General features: G+C 42.8%; 3 protein-coding genes and 2 long non-coding RNA genes across 6 annotated transcripts in view; 2 read left to right on the plus strand and 3 right to left on the minus strand.

Moving 5' to 3' along the window:
• LOC116034705 overlaps positions 1-7,061 on the plus strand; it is a 15,287-nt gene extending 8,226 nt beyond the window's left edge. The window contains exon 3 of the long non-coding RNA XR_004101183.1: positions 7,051-7,061. This is a non-coding gene — a long non-coding RNA (uncharacterized LOC116034705). The remainder of the gene's footprint in view (positions 1-7,050) is intronic.
• Positions 1-10,000, minus strand: part of LOC116063564 (metabotropic glutamate receptor 7-like) — a 480,756-nt gene that overhangs the window by 448,148 nt on the left and 22,608 nt on the right. The window lies entirely within an intron of this gene.
• LOC116034688 overlaps positions 1-10,000 on the minus strand; it is a 678,603-nt gene that overhangs the window by 279,119 nt on the left and 389,484 nt on the right. The gene's annotated exons all lie outside the window — the stretch shown is intronic.
• LOC116065136 (myosin light chain kinase, smooth muscle-like) overlaps positions 1-10,000 on the plus strand; it is a 766,302-nt gene that overhangs the window by 213,152 nt on the left and 543,150 nt on the right. The gene's annotated exons all lie outside the window — the stretch shown is intronic.
• LOC116034706 overlaps positions 3,441-10,000 on the minus strand; it is a 7,174-nt gene continuing 614 nt past the window's right edge. The window contains exons 2-3 of the long non-coding RNA XR_004101184.1: positions 4,780-4,787; positions 3,441-3,455 (exon numbers count right to left, since the gene is read on the minus strand). This is a non-coding gene — a long non-coding RNA (uncharacterized LOC116034706). The remainder of the gene's footprint in view (positions 3,456-4,779; positions 4,788-10,000) is intronic.

A 10,000-nucleotide genomic window follows, 5' to 3' on the forward strand; every position in this document is an offset into this window, starting at 1 on the left:
ACCAAACCTCCACCCTTGCTGGGACATAATGTCACTGCCAGATGAATTTATGAATTTAGAATTTATGCCCCCCCCCCGCCAGATGGTTACGGAAGGATATTTCATCATCGTTAATCTCAGCAATACAGCAAAACATTAACGAGGCCGACAACAAATCACATCTGTGGCAGGCGCCGTGCTGCGAGAACGGTTAATTAGGCTTTTATTCAAACGGGCCTGTGTTCGGTTTGGACGGGGGAACGTGGCGAACACGGGGTCAGAGCGCCACGGAGGATCAGCGACACCGTGCCCTCGTGTTTGTGTTTCTACGATGGCGACGTCACTCAGAAAAGCCCTCAGCATGGAATTGAGTGTGCGTCACAGCGGGTCGACTGAGGCCAGCCCACAAATAAATAAATTACCCAGCAGCCAGATATTATTACCTCTTTCTATTCCACTCCTTAAAGATAAATTCTGCCTCCGTGCATTTCCCAATCATCCAAACAAGAAGCTGTTCTCTGTGAGTCACTGGTTTACAGAGAGAAAGAAAGAGAAAAGGGAGGCAGAGGAAATGGAGATAATTGAGCAGAATAGAACAACGTTTTCCTTGTTACGTTTCAGAAGAGAAGTGCAGTCTGCGGAAAGAGACACGGACGACAAAATCAAACCCATTTTAAAGTCAGAAGATCCACACAATCACTTTTTCCCTATGTAGCTCTATCACACACACACACACACACACACACACACACAGAAACAGACACACACAGAGAGACACACACACACACACACACACACACACACAGACAAATACAGGATGAGTAATGACTGTTTTGTAAAACCAGTCTCAGTGTGTCGCCACCTTCACGTGCACATCAGACCGTCACATGCACTGACAGACTCTGATTATTATTCTAAGTGTCTGACAACATTATGGGATGGATCCCTACAGAGATAGAGCTTTTAGTTAAAGAGTAAGATCCTTTTAGTTTAACATGAAACAGCCCCGAAATCACCATCACCAAACTACACCAGACTCCATGTAAATAATCAGGGCTTTTAGCGTGTATAGAGCCAGCATATTTCCACCAGACTCCATGTAAATAATCAGGACTTTTAGCGTGTATAGAGCCAGCATATTTCCACTAGACTCCATGTAAATAATCAGGACTTTTAGCGTGTATAGAGCCAGCATATTTCCACTAGACTCCATGTAAATAATCAGGACTTTTAGTGTGTATAGAGCCAGCATATTTCCACTAGACTCCATGTAAATAATCAGCACTTTTAGCGTGTATAGAGCCAGCATATTTCCACTAGACTCCATGTAAATAATCAGGACTTTTAGTGTGTATAGAGCCAGCATATTTCCACCAGACTCCATGTAAATAATCAGGACTTTTAGCGTGTATAGAGCCAGCATATTTCCACTAGACTCCATGTAAATAATCAGGACTTTTAGCATGTATAGAGCCAGCATATTTCCACATGTAAATGGGTGAATTAAGAGTTTATTTCAACCAAACCAGAGTGGTGATTGTTGGAACAGTGGAAAGATGAACCAAGACGGCTTTTGGTAGTTTGATTTAGTTTCTGTCCACTTTGAATGAAGTGTGTTTTACCATGATAAATGTACTGATTATTTTTCATGGAGTCTGGTGGGACTTGTGATTTGTCTCCGTCTAATTTTTTTCACTTTTTTCAATATTTTAGTCTTATTTTTTTTTAACGTTTTTGTTGCTTTTAAAAAAAAAGTTTTTGTCATTTTTTTCTTCTTTCTTTGCTGTTTCTTTTCGAACATTTTTCATGTTTTCATGTCTTCTATCAATGAGATGTCTGACGCAGGAGAAACTGTGTGACCTGATTTAAACATTTTGGTCACTTTTTTAAATGTTTTTTTCTGCTTTTTTCAGGAGAAACTGAGCGAGGACATTTGCAGAAGTGAAATGTGTCATGTCATATCTCCCTGTGATCCTGCTCAGCCAACCTGTGAAGACGTGTCGAGATAACGCAGCCGGACGCCAGCGCCCACGCCACCCTGGGGTCCCACGCCTGACACCGACCGTCCAATTAAAAGTTGAGGAAATGTGAAGTGTCAGAGCAGATTCCAGTCAAAATGTCCTCACCTCTCTTCCTCCTTCGCTTCATCTCTCTGACATCTCTTCGTCTTTCTTCCCACCTCTTCCTCTCGAATCCCTTCACCACTTACTCTCACATTCTGACCTTATCTTTTGTCTGTCTTTGTCTCTTTGTCTTTATTTCTTTCTTTCTGTCTTTCTTCAACCTTTATATCCAAATACCTGCAGAATTAAATTCATTAATCAGCCTCAGTTGGAGACTTTCTGATAAATATATATTAATCATTTTTGTCGTGCCTTCCCCACAGCCCGTTTATTTCTTCCTGATGTCTTCCACCGTGTCCCTGTCTCCACTGTGTCTCTGTCGCCACCATGTCCCCATCTCCACCGTCTAATAGCAGCTTCGCTTGTCGACACAACATAACTAAATTGTCTGTCTGTCTAATCTGCCTAAAAATAAAGTTATCAGACGTGTCGGCAAATTAGGGCTCTGTGCAGCGTCCCTGCTGTCAACACAAACATCTTTACAAAATGTTTGTGTCGAAGTGACGGAGAACGGAAAGACAGGAAGACACTATCACACAGGGAATATTTAATTCATCGAATAGAATATTCATTTCTGACAGCGAACATGTTTCTGTTCAAAGACTAACACAACAGTAGAGACACTCCGTGTTGCAAAGTGAAATTGGGATTACTTTCAGGTTTACAGGTGGAAGACACACACACACACACGCGCGCACACACATACACACACACATACACACACACACACACACGGGTGTTGATGTCAGACTACGGTTGACAGGATGAGAGCGTCCTGTCACTTCCTGTCGCAGCGCTGCATAATTGAGCTCCTCATACTCAGAACCAACGTTTATTTTGTGCCAAACTCGCCTCCAGCAACATTCATTTTACTGTTCTGTCCCAACACAGCGGGGGGGTTCAGGTGAAGTGCCTGGCAAAAGCAACATGTTTATTCATGTTCTTTGTTTCAAGCAGCTTTTAAACTCTGTTTCGTCATCAGACTCCATGTAAATATACACCTACATACATTCAAAGTGGACAGAAACAGAAGGGTGTAAATGGACTGCATTTATAAAACAACTACTCAAAGCAACTTCCACTCACATTCATAGACTCTGAGATGGGGCTGCAGGGCTGGGGATCCAACCATCAACCTTTTGATTGTTAGGCAAACACCACCACTTGAGCTACAGCTTTTCTTTCCAAAATGGCTTTTTTATGGTTAATTGTAGCACCACCATGTGGCAGATTGGGCTCATATTTATTGGGAACCTAATGCACATCATTTCCAGTCATTGGGCCAAGTTTCGTGTTTCTAGCTCGTTCCAGCTCACGGCTAATTTGAGCCGCGGTGGAAGACGACAAATAACCCTAAACCCTTTGGGGTTTGAACCCCAGCTACCAAAAGCCGTCTTGGTTCATCTTTCATCTGTTCCAACAATCACCACTCTGGTTTGGTTGAAATAAACCCTTAAAGGTGCAGTAGGTAAGACTTCTAAAACTACCTTTCTGTCATATCTGCTGAAACTGACCCTATGTTCCAGTAGAACTACATGAAGCAGGTCATTAAAATAAATCCAGCTCCTCTGGCTCCACCTACAGCCTGGAGAGAGATTTACAAAAATACACAGCTCCCTGTTCAGATGCACCAATCAGGGCCAGGGGGGGTGTCTAACTGTTCAGATGCACCAATCAGGACCGGGGGGGTGTCTAACTGCGTGTCAATCACTGCTCAGGAGAACACATTTCATAGCGTCCTTCCCTCCCCCGTGCACGAGCTGCAGACAGGTTTCCTCCCCTTCCCCCCTCTTCACACGTGCTCTATTGTGCACAGCTCTCCCTTGTGGGGGGAGGGGCTTAGGAGACCGTTTTGGGCTTTAGCGGAAAGGGTGGAGGGACTGAGAAGTTGTCGATGTTCACATTTTTTGGCTAAGTCCTGGATCTTCACAGACCTACCTACAGCACCTTTAATTCACCCATTTACATGTGGAGATATGCTGGCTCTATACACGCTAAAAGTAGTGATTATTTACATGGAGTCTGGTGGAAATATGCTGGCTCTATACACGCTAAAAGTCCTGATTATTTACATGGAGTCTGGTGTAGTTTGGTGATTTCGGGGCTGTTTGATGTTAAACTAAAAGGATCTTACTCTTTAACTAAAAGGTCTATCTCTGTAGGGATCTTTTCATAATGTTGTCAGACTCTTAGAATAATAATCCGAGTCTGTCAGCAGCAACAACAACAACTTTTAGTGGACGCTGACTGCTGCTGATCATTAGTCCTGTAGGGTTACATTACAGCTCGGTTACATTACAGCTGTGAAGCTGGTAAAAGAGGGTCCAGGTTGAAAAATATTGCCTTTTAATGGGCACACCTCAGCTAATGTGAGACTCTAGGTGACCATTTAGTTCCATACCATATTCTCTCCCATCCCATATAGAAATAAAGAGAAAGAGAAAAGTCAAATGACTGACGTGTAAAACTGCCTCTGAACATTTATCCCAGCGAATGCTAACGCCAAGGGTGTTGTTAGCTTCCACAAATGAAGGCATTTTATGCAAACCACGGGGCCAATTGTTCTCTGCATGTATGAGTGCAATCACATTTACATTTCAGTCGTTTAGTGTGCACTCACGCAGCGTTAGGAAGAGAACATCCATCAAACCCAGGTGAGCTGACAGCACGTCGTTACAGAGACACCTGAAGAGACAAAAAACCAACAGTGGAGCGGTGGACACGGCGGCCATTGTGTTTCTGAGAGGCAGGCCCAGTCTCTGTCTGACAGAGAGGGGCGTCTTAACGTCAGCAATATCACTGAGAAAATAGTGTATATACTGTATATAGCATATATATATATATATATACATATATACACATAGGGTATATGTATATCTCAGAGCCGGCTCTAACTGACTGACTGTTATTTGTCGCTTAATTAGACTTTTTGATATACTTGTTCTTAAGGTTTCTGATTTTCTGGATGATTCCACTGTAGAGAAACACACACACACACACACACACACGCACACGCACACAAACACACACACACACGCACACAAACACACACACACACAGACACACGTACGCACACACGCACACAAACACACATACGTGCCGGCCGTCTCCATGGAGCCGAGCCATGTGATGACGGCTGTGATCCATAATTAATTTGCAGTTGTAGAAATGTAACACAGAAGATAAATCTCTTTAATCCCGACCGGGGGAAATATATAAATTACAGACGAGAGAGAATGAGATACTGTAATATTGTATAGAGACGGCTGAGAGAAGAAGAGACGCAGAGACAGAAACACCTTCACCAAGTTTCTACAACTGGAAACACCTGATACTGTGTGTGTGTGTGTGTGTGTGTGTGTGTGTGTGTGTCTGTGTATCTCTGTGTGTGTGTTTGTTTCTATGTGTGTGTGTGTGTGTGTGGGTGTGTGTGTGTGTGTGTGTGTGTGTGTGAATCTGTGTCTGTGCCACACCTTAATAATCCTTTTATTTGGTCTAATTCGGTTTGATTGGAGTTAATAAAGTACATTTTTGGTTAAACGTTATCATGGTGTGTCTCCTTGTCACATGCTTTGAGCTGGTTTGTGACAAGTGGGGGCTCGTCTATCTCTTTGTTTAGTAAGAATTTGGTGATTAGTTCATTTGGGCCTAGTGTGTGTTTGACTAGTTTTTTCCGCCATTTTTTCTGCAGTTTTTGGGTACTGTACTACTGCTGCACTACTGCTGTAATACTGCTGTAATACTGCTGTAGGCACATGCTTTTTTTAGAGGTTTTTTTCGCCATTTTGTACGCTTTTTTAAAATATTAAGACTATACTGTTAGTCAGTCTGATGACACATTAAGTATTTTCATGCTGGAGGTTTAAGAGTTTTCCCTGACAAACTGTCCAGGTTTCTAAGAGCTTCCTGCAGAGTTACAGCTCAGTGTTTTCTACCGCCTCTAATTTAGGAAGAGATGTGACTCTGCAGCTTCCTCACTGCTTCACAAAGTCCAAGCTTTTCTTTCTTTTCCTTTTCTTTCTTTTCTTCACTTCGTTAGCAGCTCCACTGCTGCAGAGATTACTAAAGGGCATGTGCATTCAGGGGAAAACTCAGAGAGACGGAAACACAGAAGAGAAGCCAACATTTGTGCCTCTCTTTGTTTCCGTCTTCATTATCTCGATATTTTTCCATCTCCTGTCCTCCGTCATTTCTTTCTTTCTTTCTTCCTCGTATCCTTTGCTCTATCATTCCCTAGTTTTCCTCTGCAGTGTTTCTGTGTTTGTTCTCCTCTTCTTCATCTACTATCTTTGCCTGCCGTCATTAGCAGCGGTATTATCAGTGTGCAGGCCCGAGGCCGGAGGATAGCAGCCTAAAACAGATGGTGAACATTAACACACACACACACACACACACACACACACACACACACACACAGACACACAGACACACACACACACACACACACACACACACACACACAGACACAGACACACACACACACACACACACACACACACACACACACACACACACACACACACACACACACTCTCTCTCACACACACACACACACACACACACAGACGGACAGTCAGACACATACAGACACAAACAGACGCACACACACAGATACACACACACACACACACACACACACACACACACACACACACACACACACCCGCACACAGATGCACACACACAGACGCACGCGCCCATGTTCCAAAGGAGCTGCCATTAGGGTAGGTTTCGCGTTTGTCCAATCAGGTGCAGCCATCGGGCTTGAGCCTGGAGTTTTCTTTGTTTGTCATTGGTCAGCGAAGACAAACTGATAACTGCTCGTAGCTAGCCTACTGGTATTTGATGCTGGGAAGAGAGGTGATCCCCGCCACGAAAATAACGCCTGTATGGACACAGAACACGGTACCAACCCCTCTAGAAGCCGGGTACATATACACTCCTCCAGGCAGGTTCAGTCTCAGTCTTATGTTAAACGCAACACGCAGGGAAAACCAGATAATACCATTAATGCTAACCCTGAGTAGCTGTGTGTCTTTGTGTTACGAGCCTAGGTTAGTTTAGCCTTTTAACAGCAGGCACTTCTGTAAAATACCTGGTACGTGATTGGATGAACCATCTGTCCGTCACGTCCACCATTGTTGTTTTGAGGAGCGGTGGAAGAAGTATTCAGATTATCTACTGAAGTAAAATTACCAACAGCCCACTGTGAAAATACTCTGTTACAAGTAAAAGTATCAGGAAAATGTACTTAAAATATTAAAAGTAGAAGTAGAAGAAGTAGTCAATGCAGAAACATGCTCACATTTTAGAAAGTAGAAACGATCCAAACTGTTCTGTTCTATTTCTGTGTGAAAGGGACGCATAAACCTCACGTAGAAAATAGAAATAGAAGACTGTCCAGTTTTTACGCTTGTAGAGCAGATCACCACTACTGCTCTCTGTCCAGTTTCATTGATTGCAGTGTAGTCCAGTCATTTTAATGGGGGTCAACCTAGCCTAAATGGGTTCCATTCAGACCTTATACTGTTATATGTCAACAAGATTCAACAAGACATTTCACCTGGCTATACCCAATGTTGAGATCTGTTGTGGTATTTATGCAAATTAGCACATACGTAATTAGATTATGCACCGTTTGCCCATGTTAACAAACTATTTCAATCATCCAATCCACCAAACACCAACCGAGTCAATGGCAGAATAAGCTGTTTGGCATTGGCAGAGAAGATTTGGCAAATTCTTCACGGGCGCAACCCACATACTCAGCACTGCTGCTCATCCCACACATGCATGTTCCTTACAAATGGGGCACCATTTGAAAGGGAACTAAACAGGCTTCCCAACAGGATAAGACTTATTGCCAAAAAGCATTGTTACCACAGAGAAATAATCTACCAAACACAAATTTCCTTAGTTTAAATTTTTTGTTTGTCTTGATGTAAGTAATCAACTCAGTAATTTTCATGGTGATATCTAAAGGTTAAAATCTTTACCCTATTCACGTGAGAAAAATAATGAATAGGCGTATGAATAGGCTATATTTGGGTCTTTTTCAAAACTTTCCCCTAAGGGCTTTTTTTTCCTTACTTAGGACATATTGAGGACACAAAATCAGTTGAGTTTGCTTCTGTTGAAATTTGTCCAACCTTTTTTCATAAAATGATTGGACTAGTGGAAGAGTAGTGTTGGAGCATCCGCTCTGCATATGTGTGCAATGTAGCCGGCCCGTTACATCCTAACTCTCTATCCTAAAACCGCTGTTCACACATGTCCATCCACTCTGCATCCACTCCGCTGGAGGTCGGGGCAGATTGTATCTGTTGAATCTCACATCACTGTGTTACTCTTTAACGAGGCCGCCTGCCGCTGAATGAAAACACTAGATAACAAGATAAGTTCAACTTCAAAATGAATTGTCCCTGAAGGGGAAATCCACACAGTAAAGAGTAGGACTGTGTATGGAATTAAAACCGTTTTAGGCACCGACCAAATTGACTTTAAAGTATTGAGTATGGAAAAAGGCCTTGTCATTCAATACCCAATTTCAAAACCTAAGGAGTAAATCTCTTCAGCATCAGGGAGCCAATCAGCACGCAGCATGCTTCTACCAAGATCTAATACTGTCTGTGATTGGCTGTCTAACGTTACACGTCGTAGAGACATGCAGGAAAAATACAGACGGGGGCTCACGTAGTCGGAGATGGAAAAGAAATACAATGTGCCGTAATGTGTAATGTTGTAATTTCTTTGTTAATTCATCAAAAGAAATATTCATTTCTGACATTGAACATGTTTCTGTTCAAAGACAAACAAAACGCGGAGACACTTTGTGTGCAGAGTGAAAGTGGGATTACTTTCAGGTAGAAGAGACACACACACACACAATACTGCAATAAATGGAAGAAAATAAAAAGAAAGACTGAATATAACTGTCAGCATGTCAGGAGAATAAAGGCAGCAGCCAACTCATAGTGGATGCAGCGTGACTGGCCCTCTCTTAGCAGGGTTCAGAATGACTACATAGCCTACAGACAAATGCACAAACCTGTGCCACTCTGTTCTTATTGAGGGTGCATTTACGACGAAAAAGTCATAAAGACTATGGGAAAATATCCAGTGGAGTTTTATTAGTTTGAGCGTTTTTTTTCCCCTTTTCCTCCACAATACGAGACTGTCCTCCCCCGAAAAACACTCCCATCGGTAGTTTGTTCCAGCATCATTCTGACCTATATTTAGGTTTCTAGTGACGCCCTCTAGTGGCCATAGCAGTTCTGACAGGAGCAAAGCAGGAAGTAAGGTGAGGAAGTATCAAGGGGGTAAGCGAGCATCCAGAAAAGCGTAGCTCCTATGGCGCCATTTTGATGCTACCAAGCCATCACCCCCCGTTAGCATCCCATTGACTGCCATTCATTTTGACGTCACTTTGACAGAGAATAACTTTACATCTGAAGAGTTTAAAGACTCTATTTGTCCATTGTTTATTTCTAAAGAAACACGACAATGTATAAAAGGCTCCATTACCTTGTACCTCACGTTATGGCTCCGTAGCAGACGTTTTTATAAAAATAGGCTAGGGATTCAGTCATACCCACGAGACTTACTGTCTCACAGTAGAGGAATTACCGTATAGTACAGGAGAAGCTTGCAGGCAGTCAGGGGACGTGGAGGCATCATACAGTCAAGGGAGAAGCCAAGAGAGAGTCCATGAAAGCATCGGAACAAAATATTTCAGCAAGGTTTTGATGGATTGGAAATACTTTGGTATGTGGCAAGTGAATTCATATGTAGTAACATTTATCCACGAACAAACAGATTTCTCTTGGCACAGCTACCAGAAGACTTACAACTTTCAGACAGGTTGTGGGTGGTATTGGGGGGGGGGGGGACGACAAACA

The sequence above is a fragment of the Sander lucioperca genome, chromosome 6, assembly GCF_008315115.2.
Source record: "Sander lucioperca isolate FBNREF2018 chromosome 6, SLUC_FBN_1.2, whole genome shotgun sequence".
Lineage (NCBI taxonomy): Eukaryota > Metazoa > Chordata > Actinopteri > Perciformes > Percidae > Sander > Sander lucioperca.